Here is a 26,976-nt window from a genome sequence, read left to right on the forward strand (position 1 = left end):
CTCGTTGCATAAGTTTGAGTCATCAATGAATTCAATGGATTAAATATTCAGAACTTTCCCTTTCTCTTACTTAATTATAATACTATTATTGAAGGTTTAGGTGCATGAAACCTTCGAGAATTTAAAATGGAAAATAAGTCTATTTCTTTATATTAATCAAGCACATATTGAGGTAATTACTAGACTGACAAGGAAAAACAAATCAAATTAAGTTTTTTAAATAGTGATCGCTGGTTCAAACCTGCCAACAATAATTACTTTAAGCTTAGCACATGTCGAGTGTTCTTCGAAGCTGACCAAAAAACAAAGTAATTAAATATTTTGATTGGAAGTCGCTGATTTAAAAACCTACCAAAAACTGTGTTATAAGCTTCTTAAGCGCTGTCTTAATAAAACAACTTAAATATATTAATTAATTATTTTTTATACAAATAATATTAACCAAACACAAGCAAAACGTTGTGCTGCAGATACCACAAAACAAAACTTGACTAAGTATTGTGATTAGTTTGAAAAAATTGCTCGCTAGTTCGAATCCTGCAGCCAACATTAGTTATTGCTTCCTTCAAGAGCTCACTTAGGGCAAATTTGGTAGGCATTTCTCTCAATTGTCACCATCAAATAGATCTCTGCTCTGCCCATTTATGACTATTTCAATTGTCTCAGTTGTGTGCATAGGTCAGCCCCCGCATATTCACACAACACACCCACAAAACGGGCAACTTATCTAGTCCGGCCATTTAACACCTAACAGATTTCCGCTATCAAGACTCGACTTTGACCAAAGACAAATCACAAGATGGTCACATAAAACTGGCAGCGACCAAATGCCGAACCAATTCGCTATCAATACGCGCCCTGAACTTTGATTTCATTTGGTTGGTATACAGTGGACACACCCTACAAAAGAAAACTTGGCAAATTATGCTGTTATCTTCATTAGGCTGACATAAGTGCAGCCCAAATGCGCTACCCAAAGGAATTGTCCCCTAGGTCTGGGGGCAGGTCAAGCAGCAAGAAAAAAAAAAGTGAAAATTGTTTATAGAGAGCGTGGGTCGAACAATGCCTGTACTTGGCAACTGGCCTGGGGTCAGTTTTTTTTTCTTCCATACTTTTTTTTTTTAGTGGCTGTGATACGTTCTTAACGCCTAAAATATCAAGAGCAATGTCAACGTCTTTGATATGGGGGGCGTTTACCCCAAGGCCCGATGCGAGGGGGATATACGCACACATACATATGTGCAGCGTCAGCTATTTGGGAGTGTGTGTGTGTGTGTGGAGGGGGTTGTGTATTATTTTTGTTGATTTGTCTAACAGTTCGCAGTTGTGTTCGATGGTTTTGTTGTTGTTGGCTGCGTGTAATGCGTATTTGACAAATAAACAGTTGATTTGCCCGGCTCGGCGATAGCAATCAAAGTTGGACGACGCCAAGTAGTTAAGTTGTTTGGCGCTGGTAAACAAGTAATCGACAGCTAGGAGTTGGAGCACCATGCCAGGATGCCTGACATTAACAGGAGCTGCTTGCCAGCTTAAGCAGGTCAAAGCAGCCCACACACACGCAGTGGGTTGTGCGTTTGGCTGTGTGTGGGCCAGGCATGTGAAGCATTTTAAATTTACAAATTCCAAGCGTGCACATAAAATCAACAGACAAGCGAAGCTAGCCAGGCACATGGCTAAACTCGTAGCTCGCGGTAAAGCGTTGCCGGTAGCCGGAATCCCTAACTCCTACATATCGGCGAGTACCTCTAAGCGCGTGACAATGTCGTCGGTAGATGTCCAGGAATCTCTCGCACAGCTCAATATCGATTTCCTTGACTCCAACTGGACACATTAACATGCAGGACGCGCACTGGACCAGCAGCAGGAGCAAACTCTATTGATTGACACAACTTCCACTGCGCTCGCTTCTGGTTATTTTCATTTTTTTTTTCTTCTTTTGGGGCTTGCAGTTTGCGCTGTGCTTTTTTGGGCGCGCATTTTTCGCAGAACGCCGGAAGCGCTTGTTTAAAAGAAATGTTTTTTTTTTTTTTTCTGTTTTCTGTCCATTTTTGCTTTGATTGCGGCACTGCAAACAATGGGGTAGCGCAGCTTTGGCTGTTGCAGATTTAATGAGCATAACGGTGAAGTTTTTGATGAAACAATACGAAAAATACGAATCAAAGACGGGAGACAGACAGAGCGCATTTAACAAGCGCTCGTAGATCTTATCGCCTTTTGTCATATTCAGCGGGACAGGCAGTCGCCGTCGCAGTCTCCAAGACAGGCACTCGTCCTCATCCGGCTCGTCAACGTCCGAGTGGACGGACGTTTTGTTTTTTTTGTAGTTGGTAAAAAGGCACAGACGAGCCGTCGTGGCTCCCTGCTGGCACATAAATCGTCAGCTGTCAAATGGCCAAGAATTTCTGGCCAGCCCGTTTTGCGGTTCGCCTGGCGACTTGGTCATATGGCGTGCTGGCCAGGATCGGAAGTGCGTAGCAGCAGCATTGCAAGTTGCAAGTTGCAGTTGCAGGCCAGCTCTCGACCTTATCGCTGTCATATAATGCTTAAACTCGGACTGGGCTAGGGCCCAGGTCCAGACCTGGGCAGCCGGATTGCGGCCAAGGGGTGTCAAGACATGCGCCAGCGTTGGAGCGCGTGATTTAGTCGAATTCACGAACTTAATGAAGCCCTTTAAATCACGCAAACTTTTGCGCCACTTAGAATGCAGTCAGCAGCCGCTGCCTCGCTACCTCGCCGCTGCCCTGGTGTCCAGATTGAGCCACAACAACTAGTCAGCGACTGGGCATGCAAGAGACCCAGCCGCGACGGCAACTCCTAAAGATCTCATTAACACCACGCGGGCATAATTAAAGCCGACGACTTACAAAGTCAAATCGCGATTGCAGCCGGCCCCAAAAAGCGTGCACAGCCAGCAAACAGCAACAGCAACTGGCAGCAGCAGCAGCAACAGCCCAAACACCAGATGCAATCGATGCAACGACCAATACCCAAACCAAACCCAAACCCATTCCCAAACCCAAGTCCAAGCCCGAAGCGATGCCTTCCCTGGCGCTAAGTGTTGCCGACCTTATAATGAGCTGGCTCTGCTGCTGCAGCATGCCTCTCTATTCACTTACCAATTGCTGTTTATAATCTTTACAGCCGATGCTGGCCACATTCTCATATCTAAAGTGTTGTTGTCTTTCTTGCTGTGTTGCTGCTCAAGATATATATACATGTACTGCAAGATAACCCGTGACCAGGTCTGAATTCCCAAAGCCAATATTCTTATTCATATAGAAATAAATATGGTTATATACACTCACCCGCAATTTTCCAATCACGCGTACTATTATTTTATTAGTTGAATCAATACACACATCGCTGAATGAATAAAAGAAAGAGAGAACGGGTTAGAAATACTCAGAAGGAAAACAGAGGAATGCAATAGGACAAAGAGTTAGAGAAAGTAATACTATTAGATTAAGTTTATTGTGTTTCCATCTTGTTAATACAACTTTTAAAGTAAATACCAAAACAAAATTTATTTTCAAAGGATGAAATATTTTTTCAGGTGAATAGCCTAAGTTTATTGTACTAGCAGCTCATCTTGTCAATATACCTTTAGATCTTACTTGAATCCATGACCGTTGGAAATGTGAAAAGTTATTTCAAAAAACAAAAGTGACAGAAAACCTTTAGTTTTTGAGCTGTTTGCATTGGCAGCTCCGTTTTGCAGAGAATAGCTTCTTTTCTGCGATAATTTAATCGTTGGAATGCAATTAAGATAAAGCTGAGCAATTTCTTTCAATTGTGGAGCTGGCTGAGTCAGCTGATAACTCGTGCTGACAGCCAGTCTTCAACGCGGCATTTGAAAAATCGCGCCGATAACACCGGCCCATACATAAACAAGACAAATCTCGCCCACTAGACGTAGTCAAAGCAACTCCCACGGCTCACTGGCTGATAGGCGAGACCCAGAGCCAACTAGTAGCTGGCATCAGTGGCCATTAATTACGATTACCACGTGGCAAGACACACGACCTGGCGGAAGTGCCGCTCGTTGCAGCAGCAGCCGGAGAAGGAGCACAAGCAGGAGCAGGAGCAGGAGCGAGGATTGTGGCAGAAGTAGCAGCAACCAAGTGACCACCAACACCGACACCGACACCGACACCAACTAATAAACGGGCATTTGTATCGCAATCAATTGTTTCGAAATTGTTGTACACCATTATGATCATTGCGCCCGACCGTGGGTTGCCCTGCTAAATGGTTATGGCCTGTCATAAGTTGCCAGCGGGGTGGCGGCTAGCTGGATAGCTGGATAGCTGGGTAGTCTGGGTATCTGGGTATCTGGGATGGGCGTACTCGGCTAACACCCTGCGTAGTGCTCGTATTCCCAAATGAATATGCAAAAGTGCAAAGGAGAGTGTGGATGGGCAGGAGAAAGGGAACAGCCAGGATATCTCATGGCCGTTTCCGTTTGCACAATTATGTTTATTAAGAGAGGCAAGCGCCAGAGTTGAAGGCAGGCGCAATCGTCAAAGATGATTTAGTTACTTCCGCTTTGCCCAGGGAGCGTGCTCAAAGTCTGTCCAAGGTCTTTGGGGGGAGGGAGCAGGAATTTTGGGCTGGGAGGCTGTGAGGATGGGGGCAGCAGCAACAGCAATAAAAATATATTAGTGCAATTACAGCAGCCAACTGAGCCAACCGAGAGACGACGGTCTAATTTAGGCGCCCGACTTGAATCCTTGTTGCCATTCCTGTTGCCATTTCATTTGTTTTTCAAGCATTTCAATTTCTCTGGGGGATTTGGCCTCCGCCTATTTATACGCTCACGCTGATTAAACCAAATTTGCCGTCGATTTAAAGTGGCTCTGCCTGGCGGAAAACTACTTTTAATAGTACGCACACAATTTTGACAGCGCCAGCTCCTTTAGATGCTGGCGCGATAGCTGCTTCAGCCATTCAATTTCAGCCTGAATTGGCGCATGTTAATCAGCAGACGCAGATGCTCCAGCAGCGCAGGGCGGCATCTTAAAGGCGCTTAAAAAAGGAGTGTGTGGGGCCGGCCAGCTCGATATCCTTGTGCAGTTTGCCGAGGCACGCAATAACCTCGGCGAACTGCAGACAATCAATCTTACTTTGCGCTTTAATTCAATTTCGATTGTGACATCTGCCTTTGGTCGCAGTCGCAGTCGCAGTCACAGTCGCAGTCGGAGTCGCATGTCCTTACGCAGAAATTGCTCGGCAGGCAGACTTGTGCACTTTTGGCAATGCGCTCAGGCGTGCCACTTGCCGGCAGAGGATTAACGACGACGACGGCGACGACGACTGCGGCTGCAATCCGTTTGGCCATGGCCTGGCCTCCTCTTTTTTCTCCAACTCATGCAGCGCATGTGACTCTGACTCTGACTGCGACTGCGACTGTGGCCGTGTCATGCGTGAGGGCAGGCAACGCTACTCAATTTCGCGCACACACAGGAAAAAATTGACAGTCGCCCAAAGGATATTGTGACAGGGCGTTCGGCATTGCTCGGCGACAGGACAAAAGGATTCGCATGCTGGCATTTTTTGGGGCGAACTGCTGCTGCTGCTGCCAAACATGCCGCAGAGGGTGGCAAGCTCCCTCCCCGTTCCTCGGTTATTAGAAAGTCCGTCAGAGTCATCCACAGAGTATCCTCTAAACGATTTTGCCAATCGAATTTGCCAATTTCACAAGCTGCCAATGCGGCAAAGGACATTTGGCAGAGGGGCTTGTCAGAAAAGGGGTTACTTGACCGTCCAAAGTTAATCGGAAGTTAATACGCTGAGTTGCCAGATTTGTTGCTCTGCTGTGTCACGGTCTCAACTATTCCAGATGGAATTTTCATTAAAATCAGCTCATGCACGCGACAGTTTTGGGAACGCGACGCAGGACACAGAAAATCGTCGCGTAGGTGGCTCGCCTGACAACGTCAACTAATGAGAAATTCATAAGCTGCCCGTCGATACACAACCGAACCCAACCGAACAAAACAACAACAACAACATATGCGCTGCCAAACGCAAACGCAGCCACCCCCGCCAGCCCCTGGGTCAGGTCGAGGCGCAGCCTCACCCTCGGCCACGATCGATCACAATTTCTGTGTACTTAATACATAATTGCAATATAATTATGCACGCAAAAGCAAACAGCCAAAATATTGTAGGCCAAGTCGGGATTATAGACAAAACATCTGTCGCAAAAAAACGATATTAAATGCAAAACAAAGGGAACATTTTTAGGGCAACGAATCTGAAATACACTTGCCAATGGGTCAACGTTTTTTATATAAGGGTGTTGGCCTTTAAAGCCAGTAATATATCTGAAGAATGACAAAGAATATAAATATGTGTCCTTTATAGAATAGATCATTGTCTAAGCTGAAGATGAAACAGCTTTCTTCAAAAATTATAATAAAATACGAATGATATTAATAAAAAATAATAGCATTCTAATATGAGCAACAGATTATATTAAAGATGTAGTAGTATGACTGTAAAACTTTCTTGGTCAGAGTGTAATCAAAATTTTTGAGTAAAATAAATGTCAAGGATATGTAATATTTAAAAGAAAAAAGACACGGCACAATCATGAATTCCTACAACGAACAGTTGTAATTAACAATGGCCAATTATAGCTGCCCAGCATTAATCCAAACTAAGCAGCTTTGGCTCATCTCATTCCGCTAAGCTCACCAGCTGCTTTAGTTGTTATACCCGTTTCTTGGGTAAAGGGTATAATGAAGCTGATGCTCGTCAATTGAGCGCTGTAACTTGCATGGAATTCATGGCTAGCCCGAAGTCAAACTGGGCCAATCCGGGCCACTCCTTGTAATTGCCACACTGTGTGAAGAGGCAGCGGCTGACATTCAATTGTATTGTCAATTGTCGCTGCCAAAGATGCAGACTGGAGTGGGTACACACACACACACACGCACACTTCAGACCAGCTCGAAGTAGTTGCCAAATTACCGCCACTTTCGGTTTGCCAGCGTGCAGCATCTGTGCTCGATTCTTGGCCCGCGGCTAAAGGCAGCCAATGAGCCGTGTGCTGCTCCAGTTGACAAAGTCCTCAACGTGTGTTCCTCTAGTCGTATTAGTATTCGAATTTGTACTCGTAGTGCCTAGTGGCTATATATATACACTGTGTGTGTGTGTGCGTGTGTGTTCGTAATTATGGGCACAGAAGTTTGAGTAGGCAGCGTGGATTCTGCGCTCGATACGGGATTGAATATTTATGAATGTGAATGGAACGAACAGGACATTTGGCTAACTGTCCGCTCGCTCGTTCGCTCCGAATCCGGCTGCGGCTGCTGATCAAACGGCAAGAGTAATCAGTTTGCAGTGGGGTCGGGCGTTGGGTCGTGGGGTCTGGCGACTGGCGACAGGACAGAATAACAGGACATCAGCGCATCGAGGACACTCGTTACGTTCTCGCACATTTTATTGCTGCAAATTCGATTGTCGCTGATCAAAGGCAAACGCACTTAAAAATGCTAAATTGAATTTGACGCAACAGCGCCCGCAACACCATCCCGCCCCGCCCCCTCTACATTTCAGCGAAAAAAAAAGCGTGCACAGGTCCAGCTTTTGATATGAAATTTACTGAAATTTTCGCATGGACCTAGGCTGCTGGTTTTCCAGGTTTTTTCTGTTGTTTGTCCTCTTCTTCTTGACAGACTGCGTGAAAAACACATTAGGACTCATTTACGCGCGTCAAATATGCCAGAATGCGGCAGAACCTGTGTCCCGCAGGACTTTCAATTTAAGCAAAAAAAGAAAATGGCAGGGGAAACGCAGTCTTTCTCTCACTTTGACACACAACGCTGACAACTCGGGATTCTCATACCCTGCAATTAAGGCTGCCGCCCATAGGTGGCGCTGTTATGCAATTTGCGCTTTTTGAAGTGCACACAATTGCGTAACTTATAGCCCCGGGTCAAATTACACAGTCACAGTCACAGTCACAGGCAATAGCAGCAGCAGGCACTTGCCAAGTGCCCATTAACAGGTACTTCACTTTGTGCCCAGCTGAAGAGCAGCAGCAGCAACAACCCCTTGATGCTCATAGTTGGTGCCATGAATGAAATACCAGCATTTGGCATGGCACATCGACAAGATTTAACGCCGCCGTTTTCATTATTAATGATTAATGATAAGCAAACCAGCCGAGAGCAACCCTTCTCTGCTGCTGGTTGTACTTTTATCCTGTTCCTGTTCGTGCTCCTGTTCTCTGTTCTCAACACACAATCGCACGCGCTCAAGCTTTTGGCAAACACTAAGCGCTGCTTTTCGCGCCTTTCCACGTGATTAAAGGCAAACGACGAGGCTGAGATGGCGACATCAACCACGTCACACAGTCACCCAAATATCGGCACTTTCACACGCAAATGTACGTAAAACAAACTGCGGCATCGTGTACTTTACCGCCACCCCACCATCCACCCCACCCTGTCGAGCAAAGGGTTAAAACCCGGCCGTACGCAAGGCGTTACCCAAAATATTTTGGCTCAACGCGTGGCTTATTGCTGGGCAATGGGTTGAGCTGTGAATGGTTGGTCCTGCTGCTGCTGCTGGTGCGTGCGCTGGCCAAGTTTTGGTTCATTAGAGCGCAATGATTGGCCTCATTTGGATTAATCAAGTGTTTTCATTGACTCGCAAGCTGCGCTGCAATTACGAAAGCAATCGCAAAATACGTTGAATTTTACATTGAATTGAAGCTGCCAAGAAACACTCCATGCTTATGAATCCATTGTTAAATTTAAATATCTCAGTTTAAGCCAAAAATTGTATTCAATTTTAAGTTTGAGCAGACATACAAGAGAAGCTTTGTTAAGTTCTTAGCTCATCTCTTGATCAGGCTTAGCTTTACAATTTCCATTTTTTTAAATCCTTTGTTACCCAATTGGAGCTAGCCATGGGTAACATCTCGCTGACGTTCTGGCGGATATCTGTTGATAAATCTCTCTTTAGTCTTTTTGCTCAGCCCCAAATACAGAAGCCTTCTTTCTTCTTCCTTCGTAATGCTTAAAGAGCTTTTTAATGAGATCCTCACATATAACTTGACCCAACATTAAAATAAGCTCATTTGGTATTGTCACATATTACAAGTAATTTTTTTATTTTGCCAGCAAGTGGGAAGTGTTTACTTTACGCCCAAGCCCAAAATCTATCATCGCTTTACCCCACCGCCCCCTCATCGTCATCTTCATCGGCCTATGAGCACTTTCATCTGGCATAAAGCTTCAATGTTGACGTTGCCGCCATTTGTCGTGTTTTTGCCACTTACGCAGTCGCTTTGCCATTAACGTGTTTGCCCCGGCCCCTGCCCCTGCCCCTGCCCCTGCCCCTGCCACTGGCCCAACTCCTGCTTTACCATTTGTGCCTGCTCGACCCACTTACGCCTGGTGATGCCAACTGATAAAAATTGATGCAAAATACGCAAAAAGTCGCGAAAATCCTCGTGGAAAATTTTCAAAATTTTCACAGCTGATTGTGCAAGTGCCGCACACACACACACACATACACACACGCAAGACACGAGGGACGCACGACCGGTTGCTTCTTTTTGCATATGCCTTACACCCGTCTGTATCAAACACTATTTCTCTCTCGCTCTCACTCTCTCTCTCTCTCCCGCTCTTTTGTTCTCCCTCTGTCTTACTGACAATGTGCATGGCATTATTGCTGGCATCGCCATACTCTGTGCTCCCCCCGGACAGTTCCTTTGCTGAACTCTGCTTGTTTGCATTTGCGTATCATCGACGCATGTCGCGAGGCATCGCTGGCTGCTCCTGGCTGCCTGGCTGTCTGGGTGGGCGTCCCGGTCCTGGTCCTGGTCCTGGTTGTCCTGACTGGTTGCCGACAACAATAATTCAGGCGAATTGCGTGCTGCGATGGGAAATGCCTTTAATCTGTTGGAGTTGCCAACTGTCACGAAGCGAAATGAAATGGAAATCACACGCACTAATGGCAGGCGGAGCTGGACTCGAACCCGGACAAGGACTCAAGCTCCCACCCGTAGCCGCTACGCCTCAAACAGCTTAATGGCGGCCTCTTTTTTTTTTGTTGCTGTCGCTGTTGCTGTTGCCTTGGCATCAACTTTACGCAATGTCTAATTCGATTTGTTCTACGCCAACACTTTCATAATTTTCCATGTCCTTGCCGCTGTCTATTACAGTCTGAACTGGAACTGAAAACGGACGCCGGGCTGGCTGCCTTATCTGCCATCTCGCTGCGCTGCGCTGTGCCTAACCTCAAGTCTAACCCCGTAGCCCACTGTCTATGTTGTCTCTGGTTTTTTATACACTTGCCCTAGACAAGGGGCCCACATGCTATCGCTGGCAATCAATCTGCCCGGCGAACATATCTCAACTTTTGCGTTTTTCAATCTGATCATTTTGTGGGCTAAGTAAGTCCGCGATGGCCCCGTGCCGATGCCGATGGCGTTGTTCCTTGGGCGTAGCCATTGCAGTCACCGTCCCCGTCCCTGTCCCCGTCCCCGTCCCCGTCACCGTCGCAGTGGCTGTCACTTTCGCTGGCACAAGGTTTTAAGGCTGCAAGCTATGTGGCCGCCCAGCGGGAGGCCTTTTTTGATGTCACAAAAGGATTCACTTGATATTCATCAACATCAGTGTCTGTCAAACAGTCAGTCAGTCAGTCAGGCAGTCATTCAATACACCAGACCAAGAGACAGAGTCCCAGTCCCAGTCCAAGTCCCAGTCCCAATTTCAATCCCAATCCCAGACCCAACTCGAACGTCCATTTCATGACATGTTGGTCTATTCGCTCGTGGGCTGCTCTTTCGCTCTCTCCCTCTCTCTTTCTCTCTCTCTCCGTTTGGGTGTGGGTGTTTCAATAGACCCCGTTGCAATTTGATGCGTCTGGCTCGCATGTGCAACGAGAGAGAATTATATGCCAACGCGTTGCCGATACTAATCTGATTAGTGTCAAAGAAAAAAGCAGCAAAAAAAATCGCTTCAATTGCAGACAGACAGCACTGACAGGCCCAGCAAACCGGGGCGTCCGCAATTGAGCACTTTATGAGTGATGTCCTATGTGATTAGAGTTTGGTTTCATAACTGGATCAACTGGTTAGCGGTTGCGTTTATTTATATTTCCTTCAAGCCCTATGCAAATCGTTTTGCTACCCAGCCGAAGCTAGCCATGGACCGTACGAAAGTTCGGCATATATAAATCCCCAATTGGTCATATATTAGCTATAGAGTGTTGACAGTATATATTCTCACTCTCACGCTCTCACTCGCTAAATAGTTACTCTTAGACTCTTAGCTCTTAAATCTTTGTTGCTCTCAACTGCGAAAATTGTATAAGAGCGTACTTCTCATCAGCTCACCGAAAGGTCTGGCAAATATATATATGTATATATGGTACATCTCTCTTGAGTCGTATATGGAGTAAAGGGCACTTTCTTTAGTCTTTCTTACCTTCAGCTGGGTATGTCTACGAAACTTGTATGTGAGATCTTGATAGACCAAAAGAGAGAAACGAGTTTACATTTTAGCATATCAATCTAATAGATTAAATTTTGGCAAACTTGGTTTGTTTAGGACTTAAATATGATCTGCATGGAGTTGACAAAGTAGTTCAGTGTCAGATACAGAAGCTGCAAAATCGGCGAGAATATGACTGCAAAATTGTTTATCTTAGTAAGTTCAGGATTATCACTGTTTTAATGCTTACTTAAATTCCTTTTTTTTTTTGCAAATAGCTGCTGCTGGTTCTTCTTGGCCAATCGGCACGTTTGCCGAAGAAACCACTTCGACCATTACCACAACAATTTATTGTGTTTCCTGATAAAAATGGCGTTTACCAAATAAGGTAGAACATACCATTCATATTTGTTATATTTTAACATAAATAATTGGTTGATTTGCATCCACTGATTATAGTGAAGAGCACATGGCACTGCTCACACCTGGTATATATCGAGTCGAGAGCCCCAGCAACGCCATGGGTCAGCTGATTTTTAATTATGATGCAGCTCGTCAGAACTATACAAAGGAGGAAATCTGTAAATTTCCGCCATCTAGCATTACGACTGATCATGATCTTAGCGGACAATGTTTGGCAGCTTGTGTAGGTTAAAATAATGTACTACTTAGTTTGAAAGCATTTTAAAAATTGTGCTTAAGCATATAAATGTAAATACAGATGATTTTTATGTATTGTTGTGGCTAGATTGGGCCATTCTCTTTTGAATACAGTCTTGAATGAGCACGTTTGATGAAGTCGACTTGCTAATGACAAAGATCTATATAAATAACAAATATTTGCCGCACATATGTTCGATTAGATAGATGATTAGAGAAATGCACGACCGTTGTGCCTGAACCCACTTAAAGTGGGTAAAAATGGGTTTAATGGACTAGTTCACTAGCTCTGACTGCATGAGGTATATATATTATTGGTCAGCATCAAATGCCGCGTCGATCTAGAGTCAACTCCTACTGTGGCTGTGGAGTAAGAGGCTGTGGCAAGTAGTCGAGTAGCAGATCGAGCTGCGTTCGGTGTCGACGGAAGATTCATGGTATCCCCTAGTCGGGCACACTCGACTAGATCAGATAGAAAGTGAGAATGAATCCGTTCTTGACAAACTGACACCTCAAAAAAAAAAACATGTTCAAAATGTTGTTGATTATCTTAATTAGTTAATTGCACCCATCGCTAATAAGTATATTAACCAATATTTAATTTTTAAGCATCAAATTATTTGTACTTACGATGCAGCTCGTCAGGAATATATAGCGAAGAAATATTGTGTAATTATTAATGTTCCCCAACCTGTTTTGCCAGCTGCTGCTAAGCTTGTTTGAATATGCCACATAAATAATTATTAGTAAATATTGCTAGTAAAATCACGATTAAGACTTATTTATTGGTTTGAAAAAGATTGTTTGAAACAAAGAGTTCTCTTTACATGTACAGAATGCAGCTAGAGTAATTGTAAAGGCAGCTCAGGCTAGGTTTAAGGTATCTGCTAGTCTGGTACGCCCGATCAGAACGCTATTACCTAATAATTATTATGTTAACGAAGCGAGATTCATACTTTCCCTCTCCGACTCTCAATTTATCGACGATTTAGAATCCGGAAACAATGTTTTTTTTTTCTTATAATTGGTCACTAGCTCAATGCATATGTAATATTTGTTGATTTAATTTGCCTTGTTTTTGCATATTAATAACGAGTGGAAATTTGCGCTTAAATACGAGCTGCTTGCAGTTGCAAACTTAGTGCAGTGCCAGATTCAAACACTGCAAGATCGACGACAATATGTTAGCAAATCTGTTTGGCTTGGTAAGTTCGCGATTTTATAAGCTCTACATTTCTAAGCTCTATTTTCATATAGCTGCTCCTCGTTGTTTTTGCCAACGCGGCCCCGTCGGGGAAGATAATAGGTCGTATTGAAGGAGGTACCTTTAGTCTGACGCCTCTTGATGGTGACAAATACTTACTTAAGTAAAGTGTACTATTAAGATTTAATTATATTTTGCGCACTAATAATTTACTGATTGGCATATAGAACTACCCGGAATGGAATTGCAAAAGAAGAGATCGTGACACAGACCAATCCTGAAGTGTTTCGAGTGAGGTGCTACACCGTCGAGTCAATTCCTTACGGAAGCTTTATTATAACCTATGATCAATCTCTCAAGGTGTATAATGCGAGCTTTTATTGTGAAAAGACAGAGTTTCCATCTGGACGGGGTGGTGGTACTCTAAGCGGAGGTTGTTTAAAATGTACTACAGGTTAAAATATCTTACAAGTTTGAAAGCATTTCAAAAATTGTGCTCATGCATATTCAGATTAGTTTTATGAATTGTTGTTGCCTTTATATCAATATGAAATAGTTAAATATTTTGCTAAAAAATGGGAAGAATGAAGATTCAAATTTGCATAAGAATTTTATATAGAATTTTACTGTTGATAATAGCTTTGCCTGAAGTATAAAAGCGATAATTAGATGTTATTTACAGTTCGACTCTGTTTGGCTTGAAAATTTAAATAAAAATGTTACAATTTTAACAGGTATTCATTCAACCGTGTTTTTTATTTGTACCGTTAACCTGTTGAAAATTTGCAAAAATATGAAATGCGTAAAATTAATTCGATAATCGATATCTTTCCTTGATTCCAAGAAATCGATAGAAATCGATATCGAAATCCTAATTTTTAGTAATATCCTCTGTCCACTGCTTTAAGAAATGTCTCATTTTCAAATTTCGAATATTGGTGTTCTACCAGTTGTCGATAACATGTGACTGGCAATAGTACCGCTTCTTTAAATAAACAGCTGATCGAGTTGCTTTAATTTGCTTCATTTTCTTCCAAAGCTCAAAAATTGCGCTCTCGAAGTAAGGGCTCCAATTTAGGTACTCTTTTTAATTAAAATTTCTTATTTAAAGTTGCCGCTTCCCTTCGTTGATATATCAGCTGTTTATGGTTACGATACTTTACCATTTTTTACGATATCGATAGAAATATTGTCTAATCATCGCAAAACACACGAATGTTCAGGGCGAAGTTGCGAAATGAGTTTTCTTATGGGCAAACATACAAGCCGCATTTTACACATTTTGCAAAAATGCGACATTTTCAGAAATGTGTTCAGTGGACAGAGGCTATTTATCTCGTAAGTTATCAGAGCTAAAGCCACAAAAATTAATATATAGCCCAAATAGTCTAGCATATATGTATATATGTAATATCTTTCATCTTATAGATATAGCCGACCCGCGCTATAAATCAAATTAATAAGCCAATAGGAACTACCCACCAATTTAAGTTGAAGCGATGGCAAGTAGTGCGGTCTTCTACGGGTTCGGCTCTTATTGAGGGAAATTTTTTCTTTACGAGCTAGCAGCGCGAGCCGCTTTTGGTGTTGCTAGAAGAGGGTCCAGCGTATACCCTAGTCGAGAACTCCCTTTCAATTTCTTTAGGGTATCTACTAGTCGGATGCGGCCGACCAGAGCACTATTACTTAATGATTATAGTGAAATTTTTCTTTTAATGCATATGTAATATTTGTTAATTTAATTTACCTTGTTTTGCGTATTAAAACGGAGTGGAAATTTGCGCTTAAAAACGAGCTGCTTGCAGTTGCAAACTTAGTGCAGTGCCAGATTCAAATACTGCAAAATCGGCGACATTATGTTTGCAAATCTGTATTGCTTGGTAAGTTCGCGATTTTATAAGCTCTACATTTTTAAGCTCTATTTTCATATAGCTGCTCCTCGTTGTCTTTGCCAACGCGGCGTCGTCGGAAAAGATAACTGGTCGTATTGAAGGAGGCACCTTTATTTTGACGCCTCTTGTTGGAGACAAATTCTTATTAAGGTAAAGTGATTTTTCAATAGTTATTCACATTTAACGTAAATCTAATTAACTGATTGGAATATAGAACCATCCGGGATGGCACTGTGAAAGGAGAGATCGTGACACAGACCAATCCTGAAGAGTTTCGAGTGAAATGCTCCACCGTCAAGTCAATTCCGTACGGAAGTTTAAAAATAACCTATGATCAATCTCTCAAGGAATATAGTGCAAGCATTAATTGTGAAAACGCAGAGAGTCCATCTGGGCGGGGTGGTAATCTAAGCTCAGGATGTTTAAAATGTGCTACAGGTTAAAGTAAACGACTAGCTTACTGGCTTACCGCAAATTGCGCCCAATTTAAAAGTAAAAATGTTTTAATAATATTTTCAATTTTCCAGTTAATAAAGAACGCTCGCTTGTGCTTGAAAATTTCTGCTAAAATTGTAAAATCTAAACTGTTTTATTTGTACCCTGAACCCATGAAGCATGGTTAAAAATTGTATATTGGTTTTGTAAGAAAATCATTTTGCTAATATTGCATTCCACTGTGCGATTTGGGCCTGGGCCAGTTCTCGACAGGAACAATCTCTTTGGCCAGGCGGCATCACGCTGCGTTCAATTAAAACGCATTTAAGCCAGAATATGGACGGGTGGGCGGCTGCGAGAGACTCAACCCCAAAACTTTGAGCGTCCTTTTAATTTAAAGGTATTTAAGGCGATCCATCATATCGTATCAGTGGGCCAGAGACATGAGCGACTGCCGGAGCCATAGCTCTGGTCGTGGTCGTCGCCGTGGCCGAGACGCGCACGGTTGCAACTTGATATGAGCGCAGCAATCTGTTATGCAATCGCCCAAAACGAACGCCCGCCCGTCCGTCGCCCCGTGGCGCATTATATTGGCCTGTCACAAGGGAGCAATTCGATGTCTCTGGTGTTGCCGCTGCATCTCGACGAGACGCGACTCGGGCGGACGCATTAGTGGCGGGTCGGTGGCTGACAGCACTTGCGTTTGACTTCCAACACTTTGGGCAATTGTTTAGCCCCGAGTGCAGGAACAGAAGGCGGAACAAACGCCGGAACATAAAAATGCCAAAAAAGGAAACAGAGCAACAACCAAAAAAAAAAAAAGGGATGTTCAAAACAGGAGCAGGAACAGGAACAGGGGCGGGCGCAGGGTATGAGCCGCTGAGCCGTTGAGCGTTGACAAAAGGCCTTGCCGTTTCATTTAGCAGCCATGCAGCTACCAACCCCCACCCCCCTAGCACTCCCACTCCCACCCAGCGAGCATTGCACCCCTCTGCTCTAGAGTCTCTCTCTCTCTCTTGCTCTCTCTATCGCTGTCTCTGTCTGTCGCGCTGTGCTGTCGCTGTTTCCCTGGTTGTCGCCTTTCTCGCGGTCTTAAAACGATGATTAGGTTGTTATTTTAATTTGCCCATTGATATATCCTCGTCGTTGTTGTTCTGGCCTGACTTTGCCTTTGTCACAGGGTGGCTGGTGGCAGTTCAGATTGTTTGTTGCTGTTGCTGTTGCTGTTGTTGCTGCGCTTTGTCTTTCCAAGCGGGGTAGCATTGTCAGCGTATTTAGCAGTCACGCCGTAACCAAAAACGACGAGACGCACAGCTCAACTCGTCTTGGACTCAACTACGCGTAACGTGTCCGCAATTTGTCATCGATTTTGTATTGCAGCGTTTTAGGCGTAACGAGGGGTTGAACTGGGTCTGGCTCGGAGTTTGGGTCTGGCACGGAGTTTGGGTTTGGGTATTGCGCTGCTCTGCAATGATGCGCAAATGTTTAAATTATACTAATTAATAAATTGACTTCTAATGCAAACATTTCGCACAAATGTCGAAATAATTTCGATCAACTTTGTTTGAACCGGCGACCTTGAGCCCTACTCATGCCAGCAGCAGCTACTCAAGAAGCAAAACTTTTTCAGTTTATGGTATTTTCATCAGAAAAACAACAGCAACAAGCGGCGTAGTTTATTTAAATTTATTTTAATGAAGCTACAAGAAATGTGGCGACTCTCAAATGGCAGAAAGGAGGGGAGCCAGGGCCCTGGTTGGGGGGTTGGAGGGCACGCACGCGGAAATTTCATGCCCGAACGAATTAAGCTCAGAAAGGCACGAAAGGGTTGCGAGGACACGTGAAAAGGATTGTCTGCCTGGCAAGCAGGCAGGTAGGCAGGACGACGGTGTTAATTGTAGTGGCTGCTTTGCACTCCCCAAACGAATCTGCTTGTTGATCAGCTGCTCTAGTTTAGTTACTGCTTTACCGACCGCGCTGGAAGCCAATTCTTCGTTTATTGCACAGCTGAGGGCATGCGCAACCGAATAGGGCGAATAGAGAGGAAAAAGGTGATAAGATCAGGCCATAGTACCGTTTTAAAATATAATCGCGTGATGTAGAGCTTTTGAAAGCTTCCTTATTTTTTTTGTCGTTGGGAAGTAGTAAAGGTTAAAAGTACAGCTCAGCATGTCAGATATATTTGAAGCGCGTGCGAGTTAAGTTCATAACATTTTTTTCTTTCTTTGCAAATAATTTTTGCAAAGACATCAACGACCAAGGCTGCAATTGTGGTACAGTTTGGAAGTGTTCTTTTGGTACGCTAATAGAAACCAAAAACCTTCATAACAACTCGACCCACTAACCTAATTGTGATTCGGGGTGACCCTTAAAGAAAAGGTATTTATATGTGCTAGTGTTGAGACTTGGAACTAATTAAGGCTTCCACAGTTTCCGTGCCTGCTCAGTTGACTAGATTTAGACGTACTAGTCGGCACTACCAGAGGGGGAGATCGGACCAGACAAGGGCAACACCAAGAGCACGTGTCGCACTTAGCAACCCAGCAGAACCAATTTTGTTGCTATTTTACTTATCAGCCGCTGTCTTGCGAAGAACAACATCTGGCATAGCCTCGGAAAACGGCGTCAAGCGGGTGAAACGCTTACTATTTATGCAGCACCATCGGGACCGCATGCACTAAGCATATAGTGTAACCTGCAGAGAGTAACAAAGGAGCCGAGTCTGTATTACTTTTGGTGTACCCCTTTCGCTTGCTTAGCAGCATTGCCATACAATTCCATTAATTGTTTAACGTTGCCAAGATGGACGGCTAATAGATCCTTAGTTTTAATTTTTATTTCCTTTAATTTTTTTTTTTTTTTACTAATTTCTTTAAAACAAAATGTGCAATGAATATGCCTAAATAAGTTAAAGCGAGAGGAAATTCCTACACCACCGACCTTGACCGTTGCTCATATATATATATATATATATATATATATATATACATGTGTTTATATACTTATAAATTTCTTTTGTAATATTTAGCAACAGCGATCATAATCGTCGTATACATTGGGCCCAACGTCTGCTTCGAAGGATATCGCGTGAGTAAGAGTTTAAACCAATGCCTATAGATATATGTAATTATATACACACATGAACATTTAAATGCAGTTAATTTAGCAAGACGGTAAATTAATTACTATCCGTCAAGTCTCAAGATAATGTTGGTGAATTTCTCCTTCCCCTTAATTTCTTTATGGGATTTAAACTAGTTATTGCACATTCATCATATTAACTTTGGATTCAAATTTTGTTTGGAAACTGTATATTTTTTCTTGTAAATAGAGTTATACTCACCTTGCTATTAATTGGCAACAAAATTGAACAATGCGTGAATAAACGAATTATATTAGCTTATATGATATGATATCCTAATTCCATAATTAATTGTTTTATCTGTCAAGTACCCATGTTAGCCGCTTGCAATTTATAGTGATGGTTTAAGAACCTGAAATAGGGACAAGCATCCACATTCCATTTTTTTTTTTTGCTTGTCAAGGTAGGGAGGGTAAAGAGAAAGAGAGACGATCAACACCTTAGTTCTCTCACTTACGCGAAATTGAATAGTTTGAATTTGGGTGTTCGGTCGGAACACATTAATGGTACCCATACTAGAATCCGGTTTTTTTTTTGTTTCAATGGATTTACTTAAATCAATAAGTTTTTTTTTTATTTTTTTTGATCGCACTTAAACTATGTGTTTATGGTAAGTGCAAAAGGGAAAGGAAAAAAACCCCGACCAGTCCGACGAGCTATTGTCCGAGTATTAGCAAGAAGTGCGAACCTCCAATCCCTATGCACCCGGTTAGGCAACAGCCACGGCCGTTTGTTTTTATTTTTGGTAGATGGCCAAACGAAAGGCAAAAACTGAACCCGAACCTCCCCACCATTACATATATGGCGCCCAACACGTGGGACCCTAGCAAGAACGTAAAACTTTTACTTCTTGCGTAAGCACGACTAACACCTAGTGCACAACAATCCCCAATCGAAACTCGAAGTTATACCATATCAATTACTACCTATTATTTTTAATTACCCTGTTAGGCCCCTTTCTCGGGAAAATACGTTGTGTTCAGACAGTAGTTAGTTGTAGGAATTTGCGATTGTAATTCAGGCATTGCTGGATTAGTCGACCACAATTAATTACTAGTACTTTAAGCAGCGGGTAAGATCGGAAAAGAGGGAATAATAATCAAATTTGGGTTAATTGTTTCAAGGACTATTTGGAATTACAACAAACTGGAAATATTTCGGATGTTGTCTAGTAGTCCATGAGCAGTAAAAATCCAAATCAGAAATAGACTCCAGTAAAATAAATAGCACAAATTCAACTACTCAGGTTTGCTTAAGGATTGTAAGCAATAACGTGTGGGAAAAAGACAGATAGAATAAATAACCAAGACTTAATAATACAAGTCCTATTTAGTTTTCCTTTTGTTGTTTGGAAACAAGCAAAAGTTTGCATTCATTATGGCAGTGAGACGAAGCACAGAGAGCATAGTTGCAGCGATTAACGCGCAAGATCCATTTTGTGGCATTTGCCATGAGCAATTGCAAGCAGAACAGCTATCTGCGACTACTCCTTGTCAACACCGTTTTCACGACGTTTGCATAAGCAATACACTAAAGACAACCCCAAAATGTCCAGTATGTGAGGCAGATTGCAACCCAGGGCAACTAATATTTATGAACAATACACTGGCAGCGGAGTTACACTCAGCTGGTAATGCTGAAACAGACGAAACTCTATCGCGAAATACTCTACCTTGCCAAGATGGTTCGACTACTACAGGTATCAGGAGAGGTCAGCGATTCGGAAAAGGGCGAGGAGCCACGCCCAAGCGAAGTATGCAAACTAGGTCTATGAATCGAAATCATAGAGAATATTTAGGTAGTTGCATGTCTTTAGGCAGCAACGGAAATAAGTCAGTGGACAATGGTCCAAATGTAGAGACAATTACCTATATCAACGAAGCTCTACAATCTCAGCAAAGGACTTTAATAGCAGAACTCAAAAACGTTATTAAAGCTTCTGTTGAACAATCACTGCAAGAGAAGTTAGCAACATTAAATGTACGAAGTGAGCAAGCTGAATCAACACGCTCTAGATTAGTTCAGTCTCCAAGGGGATTAGGTGCTGATACTCTCCCTAATAGTGCCCAGAACTCTGACATACCCCTTGACTGCGGACCATACAGCCCCAGAGGTAGCAATCGATCAAACTCAAGTTTGAGTTCAGAAAAAGCAGCTAGCATTATGCAAACCTGGCGACTTAAATTTGACGGTTCGAAAGACTCTATGCAGATAGATGAATTCTTGTATCGAATTCGTTCATTAACGGCTCAAAATTTGAACGGCGACTATAGGCTGCTTTGTGACAATCTTCATTTACTTTTCTTCGGGAAAGCCAATGATTGGTTTTGGAGCTTCCACAAGAAAAACCCACAGTATACCTGGTTGGCTTTCTGTACGGATTTCCGACTTAGATTCGAGGACGTTAAAGACGACTTTGACTTGTGGGAACTAATTAGGAAAAGACGCCAGAAAGATCAGGAGACATTTGATGATTTTCAATCAGCGATTGAAGGCCTGGTTAGCCAATTATCTAACGAAATAAGCGAAGACAAGCTTGTTGACCTATTAAAACGCAATGCGAGAACAGCGCTCAGGTACGAACTATTGCATTTGAAGATTAGAACTCGAGCAGAATTAAGAGAGGAAGTTAAGAAACATGAAAGTTTCTGTAGAGAAACTGGCTCGTTTCCCAATCGAACCAAATACGGTAGAGGTAATGTCTCTGAGTTACTGGAAAATAATGATATAGAAGATAATATTTCAGAAATACAGAACAAGAAAATAGTGTGCTGGAATTGCGATAAAGTGGGACACCGATTCGATGACTGCATGGGAGAAAGGCGTATATTCTGCTACGGTTGCGGTGCTAAAAATACTTTTAAACCCAATTGTAGCAAATGCAATCTTTTGGGAAACCGGAAGCGGGATGCGCAGACCAACACCAGTTTGACGCATCCCACAAAAGAATAAAGTCCTTGCCAGAAATACAGTCATATGGTAGTTTGGAGCAATCAACTCCAAATACTATATTTACAACTTATATGGCAAATACATGTTCAGTCGCCGAGACTGCAACTCAAACTGATATTGAAAATAAGTACGTACCGTACCATATTAGAGTAAAACACTATCTTGACACACGAAGACGAATTTTTAGCAGCATAGAACCCATCGAATTTCTCAGTCGGCCAAAACGCTCTACTGTTCGACTTAGGAAATTCTGGAAAAATATTAAAAGTCTTCGTAAGAAGCTCGTTCAATCAGTGTTTATGAGCTCAGATAACCGCTTGTACACTGAGTTAAGCCTAGAGGGAGAAAAATATGTAGCATTATTAGATTCCGGAGCGACGATTAGTTGCCTCGGTAATGTTGCAGCTAAGTCACTGTTGTCACATCCCAAAGCGCGCAAATGCTCTGGATCAATCCGAACAGCTAACAACGCTATTTGCCCAGTGGTAGGCAAACTGACACTTAAAGTTGAATTTCGAAAACAAGTGCATAATGTTGATTTTTATGTTATACCCGATTTGAAACAAGATGTTTACTTAGGCATAAATTTTTGGCAGGACTTTGGACTGTTAACGAATTTAATTCGTCCTGATGAGTCCGTAAATGAATTAGACAACAGTAACGAACAGGATATCCAGGAAACAGCGAAAATGCATCAGCTAACCGCTGAAGAAAAGTCACGATTAAATTCGATCATTTCTAATTTCTATTCTTATGAAAAGGAAGGATTAGGACGCACTGAGTTAATCGAACATCGCATTGAAATAGATAATGTGACCCCCGTCAAACAAAGACATTGGCCTATTTCGCCAGCCGTTGAAAAGCTAATGTTTGACGAGATCGAGAAAATGCTAGCTTTAGATATAATAGAGGTATCGCATAGCCCCTGGAGCAGCAACTGCGTCCTTGTGCAAAGAAAGGATAAAAACAGGCTGTGTCTAGATTCTCGAGTCATAAATAAGTACACTCGTAAAGATGCGTACCCTCTACCCCATATCGACGGAATTCTTAGTCGTCTGCCGCCGGCTAAATATATAACGGGCCTCGATATGAAGCACGCATTCTGGCAGATACCCCTAGAAGAAAAATCACGTCAGTATACCGCTTTTACAGTCCCTAATCGTCCATTATTTCAATACAAAGTAATGCCGTTTGGATTGTGTAACGCTCCTCAAACGCTTTGTAGACTAATGGAACGCGTGATACCAGCCCATTTGCGGACCCGCGTATTTGTCTACTTAGATGATTTACTTCTGCTATCAGAGGACTTCGATTCGCATATGTTGCTTTTGCAGGAAGTAGCGCTGCACTTGCGTAAAGCGAACTTGACAATCAACATCGCAAAATCAAAATTTTGTATGCGGGAAATTAAATATTTGGGCTTTATAATTGGGTATGGTCAACTAAAGACGGACCCTAGCAAAATACAAGCTATTAACGAATTCCCTGTACCAAAAAGTGTAAAACAACTGAGACGTTTTCTTGGACTCGCTGGATGGTATAGACGTTTCGTTAATCATTATGCAACAGTTAGCTTTCCGCTTACAGAGTTGCTAAAGAAATCGAAAGTATTGAAATGGAACACTGATGCTGATTCCGCTTTCAACACCTTAAAAACACTTTTAACTTCTGCACCTGTATTGGCTACACCCGACTTCTCAAAACCTTTTAGATTAGTTTGCGATGCTAGCACAACTGGTTTAGGATGCGTTCTAGCTCAACTAAATGAACAGGAAGAGGAGGCTCCAATAGCATACATGTCAGAGAAACTGTCAAAGGCCCAACGGAATTATAGTGTGACCGATCTGGAATGCTTAGCCGTAATAAGAGGTATTTTTAAATTTAGAGCGTATATAGAAGGACAGGACTTCGAAGTAATAACTGATCATGCTTCCTTACAATGGCTCATGAGACAGAAGGATCTCAGAGGACGTCAAGGTAGATGGGTGATCAAATTACAGGGCTTCAAGTTTAAAGTCTCGCATCGTAGCGGTACACAAAATGTTGTCGCTGATGCGCTATCGCGTCAAAATGAGACAGAGCTTGCGGAATTCGAGGAGCAAGGTCCCATAGTTGACCTGTCTTCACCCGAATTCAAATCGCCAAACTATCTGGATCTGATAGACAGTATTTCTTCTAACCAATCCAGATTACCGGATTTACAGATAATCGACGGTTTTATATATAAACGTACTGAGCCAGCGACGGGATATAGCATTCAGGAGAAACAATCCTGGAAACTCTGGATACCTTCGTCTCTCACCCTACAAGTGATAGAGAGAGCCCACAATCCCCCTAACGCTGCACACAGTGGCATCGGAAAAACAATAGAGAAACTCAAGAGATACTTGTTTTGGCCAAAAATGTCGGCCCAAATTCATGAATATATAGTCAATTGTAAAGTTTGTCGGCAAACGAAAAGCCCCAATGTAGTGTTGAGACCTCCAATGGGCAAGCCTATGACGTCAGAACGGCCATTTCAGAAGCTCTACATGGATCTTCTAGGGCCATATCCTCGGTCCAAGAACGGCAATATAGGTCTCCTGATGGTTGTAGACCACAATACTAAATTTCATTTTATGTGGCCTCTTCGCGCGTTTACTACCAACAAAATTATCGACTATCTAGAAAACACACTGTTTTGCACTTTCGGCGTGCCAGAAACTATTCTGACCGACAATGGCTCTCAGTTCATTTCTAGTGTCTTTAAAGCTTTTCTTACCCGGTATGGAATCATCCACATTCGAACGGCAATATACTCGCCACAAAGTAATGCGAGTGAGCGAGTAAATAGATCAGTATTAGCGGCTATTAGAGCCTATATCGGAAAAGATCATTCAAATTGGGATAAAAAGCTGTACGCCATTTGTGCTGCCTTGAGAGCCAGCGTTCACCAAAGTACAGGGTACTCTCCATATTTTTTAGCGTTTGGACAGAATATGATGTTAAACGGTAAAGACTATGACTTGCTAAAGCGACTTAACCTCTTGTCCGAAGACACTGCTATTGAGAGGCCCACAGCCTTACAAGTAATCCGTCAGATAGCTAAAGACAATGTAGCTCAGTCACATAATAGAAATGCTAAGATATATAATTTGCGCAGCCGAAACATAAGTCTTACTGCCGGTACGAAAGTCTTCGCCCGCAATTTTTGTCAGAGTAACGCGCAAAAGAAGTTTAGTTCTAAGCTTGCACCAGTTTTCATTCCGGCGATTGTTGTACAAAAAGTCAGCCCAGCCTACTATCAACTAGCTAATGAAACAGGTAAATGCATCGGTACTTTTCATCTCAAAGATATACAAACTAGTAACAAGTTCTAACTCAACAGTTATTATAGTTATTTCAGTTTATGTCCCGCTAGCAAGTAGCGCTGCATAAACTGTGGTGTAGTGGCTGCTTTGCACTCCCCAAACGAATCTGCTTGTTGATCAGCTGCTCTAGTTTAGTTACTGCTTTACCGACCGCGCTGGAAGCCAATTCTTCGTTTATTGCACAGCTGAGGGCATGCGCAACCGAATAGGGCGAATAGAGAGGAAAAAGGTGATAAGATCAGGCCATAGTACCGTTTTAAAATATAATCGCGTGATGTAGAGCTTTTGAAAGCTTCCTTATTTTTTTTGTCGTTGGGAAGTAGTAAAGGTTAAAAGTACAGCTCAGCATGTCAGATATATTTGAAGCGCGTGCGAGTTAAGTTCATAACATTTTTTTCTTTCTTTGCAAATAATTTTTGCAAAGACATCAACGACCAAGGCTGCAATTGTGGTACAGTTTGGAAGTGTTCTTTTGGTACGCTAATAGAAACCAAAAACCTTCATAACAACTCGACCCACTAACCTAATTGTGATTCGGGGTGACCCTTAAAGAAAAGGTATTTATATGTGCTAGTGTTGAGACTTGGAACTAATTAAGGCTTCCACAGTTTCCGTGCCTGCTCAGTTGACTAGATTTAGACGTACTAGTCGGCACTACCAGAGGGGGAGATCGGACCAGACAAGGGCAACACCAAGAGCACGTGTCGCACTTAGCAACCCAGCAGAACCAATTTTGTTGCTATTTTACTTATCAGCCGCTGTCTTGCGAAGAACAACATCTGGCATAGCCTCGGAAAACGGCGTCAAGCGGGTGAAACGCTTACTATTTATGCAGCACCATCGGGACCGCATGCACTAAGCATATAGTGTAACCTGCAGAGAGTAACAAAGGAGCCGAGTCTGTATTACTTTTGGTGTACCCCTTTCGCTTGCTTAGCAGCATTGCCATATAATTCCATTAATTGTTTAACGTTGCCAAGATGGACGGCTAATAGATCCTTAGTTTTAATTTTTATTTCCTTTAATTTTTTTTTCTTTTACTAATTTCTTTAAAACAAAATGTGCAATGAATATGCCTAAATAAGTTAAAGCGAGAGGAAATTCCTACACCACCGACCTTGACCGTTGCTCATATATATATATATATATATATATATATATATACATGTGTTTATATACTTATAAATTTCTTTTGTAATATTTAGCAACAGCGATCATAATCGTCGTATACATTGGGCCCAACGTCTGCTTCGAAGGATATCGCGTGAGTAAGAGTTTAAACCAATGCCTATAGATATATGTAATTATATACACACATGAACATTTAAATGCAGTTAATTTAGCAAGACGGTAAATTAATTACTATCCGTCAAGTCTCAAGATAATGTTGGTGAATTTCTCCTTCCCCTTAATTTCTTTATGGGATTTAAACTAGTTATTGCACATTCATCATATTAACTTTGGATTCAAATTTTGTTTGGAAACTGTATATTTTTTCTTGTAAATAGAGTTATACTCACCTTGCTATTAATTGGCAACAAAATTGAACAATGCGTGAATAAACGAATTATATTAGCTTATATGATATGATATCCTAATTCCATAATTAATTGTTTTATCTGTCAAGTACCCATGTTAGCCGCTTGCAATTTATAGTGATGGTTTAAGAACCTGAAATAGGGACAAGCATCCACATTCCATTTTTTTTTTTGCTTGTCAAGGTAGGGAGGGTAAAGAGAAAGAGAGACGATCAACACCTTAGTTCTCTCACTTACGCGAAATTGAATAGTTTGAATTTGGGTGTTCGGTCGGAACACATTAATGGTACCCATACTAGAATCCGGTTTTTTTTTTGTTTCAATGGATTTACTTAAATCAATAAGTT

At 42.4% G+C, this 26,976-nt stretch overlaps 2 long non-coding RNA genes and 2 other non-coding genes across 4 annotated transcripts; all 4 read left to right on the forward strand.

Moving 5' to 3' along the window:
* Positions 1-11,555: 11,555 nt before the first annotated feature.
* LOC116650695 (uncharacterized) lies at positions 11,556-12,232 on the forward strand. The gene is made up of 3 exons (XR_011416479.1): positions 11,556-11,672; positions 11,735-11,844; positions 11,916-12,232. It is a non-coding gene; the product is annotated as an uncharacterized lncRNA (long non-coding RNA).
* Positions 12,233-13,212: 980 nt separating this feature from the next.
* LOC26531083 (uncharacterized) lies at positions 13,213-14,061 on the forward strand. Its single transcript, XR_011416425.1, has 3 exons — positions 13,213-13,321; positions 13,374-13,483; positions 13,548-14,061. It is a non-coding gene; the product is annotated as an uncharacterized protein (transcript).
* Positions 14,062-15,059: 998 nt separating this feature from the next.
* LOC26530502 (uncharacterized) lies at positions 15,060-15,790 on the forward strand. The gene is made up of 3 exons (XR_011416472.1): positions 15,060-15,200; positions 15,253-15,362; positions 15,427-15,790. It is a non-coding gene; the product is annotated as an uncharacterized protein (transcript).
* A 1,756-nt stretch (positions 15,791-17,546) lies between these two features.
* LOC116650605 (uncharacterized) lies at positions 17,547-26,671 on the forward strand. Its single transcript, XR_011416350.1, has 2 exons — positions 17,547-25,989; positions 26,297-26,671. It is a non-coding gene; the product is annotated as an uncharacterized lncRNA (long non-coding RNA).
* The last annotated feature ends 305 nt before the right edge of the window (positions 26,672-26,976 follow it).

The sequence above is a fragment of the Drosophila virilis genome, chromosome 3, assembly GCF_030788295.1.
Source record: "Drosophila virilis strain 15010-1051.87 chromosome 3, Dvir_AGI_RSII-ME, whole genome shotgun sequence".
In the NCBI taxonomy this organism is placed as follows: Eukaryota; Metazoa; Arthropoda; class Insecta; order Diptera; family Drosophilidae; genus Drosophila; species Drosophila virilis.